Below are 1,032 nucleotides of genomic sequence, written 5' to 3'. Positions count from 1 at the left end.
TGGCCGCAGGGGCAGAGGGGGCGTATTCAGCCCGTGATATGAAGGAAAGCCTCGGGCCAAATGTAAGAAATAATGTGAACATTGAAGACCAACTGAGATCCGACAGAAAATCAGCTCAATACATTCCCCGAGCATCCGACAGAAGAGGTACAAATGTTGTAACAAAGCAGCTTCAGCCCGAGTAGACAAGCCTGGCCCCTGCCAGAGGAGGAGCCTTGTGGAAGCAGTGGTCTCTCTGCAGAGGTCTAATACACCCCTGGATGAGTCCTCCAACTTGCAGGAACATGCAACGGTGTGACTCATCAGGGGGTGTGTCTAACCTCTGCAGAGAGAGCACCGCTTTCACACAGAGAAGGCAAGAGTAATGCAATTATGTCTGACCTCTGCAGTGAGACCCTTGCTTCCACACAGAGAAAGCAAGGGTCCCTCTGCAACATGCAATGCTCCGATTCATCAGGGGGTGTGTCTGACCACTGCTTCCACACAGAGAAGGCAAGGGTCCCTCTGCAACATGCAATGTTCTAGCTGTGACTCATCAGGGGTGTGTGTCTGACCTCAGCAGAAAGACCACTGCTTCGTCACAGAGAAAGTGATGGTCCCTCTGCAGCATGCTGGCAGGGGGGAGGCTTCTCTACTCAGGCTGTGGCTCTGGGGGTTTTTTTTGCACACCTTTTCTTTTGATGTAAATGCAACGTGGAGAATTTGCCAAAAACCAGGGCAGCCAATGCGGGGCAGTAACCAATCAGCTTCCCTTTACTGTTTAGTGAACCTTTGAGAAGTTGATCGGTTGCTATGGGCAACTGCTTTGGTTTTGATAAATTACCTCCAATGTATTTAGTCCATTAAACTTGAACGTTCAGTTGGGCTTCAAATAAATGTAAAAAACAAAACAAAACAAAATTCTGGGAACCTCAGTGATTTCATTTGGTAGAAATACAACAGATGCTGCTGACAGCAGTGACCCAAATTGTCTATGATGTCATCAGCGATGTCACGGGTTTCAAGGACGGTAAAAGACATGCCACGGAGTAG

At 48.4% G+C, this 1,032-nt stretch overlaps 1 protein-coding gene across 1 annotated transcript in view; it reads right to left on the bottom strand.

Annotated features, from left to right (window-relative positions):
- The window catches only part of LOC108790439 (disks large homolog 3-like), a gene marked incomplete at its 5' end in the record, with an annotated part of 38,551 nt that overhangs the window by 4,193 nt on the left and 33,326 nt on the right, over window positions 1–1,032 (bottom strand). The gene's annotated exons all lie outside the window — the stretch shown is intronic.

The sequence above is a fragment of the Nanorana parkeri genome, unplaced genomic scaffold (assembly GCF_000935625.1).
Source record: "Nanorana parkeri isolate BGI_ZX_2015 unplaced genomic scaffold, ASM93562v1 scaffold475, whole genome shotgun sequence".
NCBI lineage: Eukaryota > Metazoa > Chordata > Amphibia > Anura > Dicroglossidae > Nanorana > Nanorana parkeri.
Note: the sequence above shows the minus strand (reverse complement) of the source record. Positions and strands in the feature narration are given on the sequence as shown.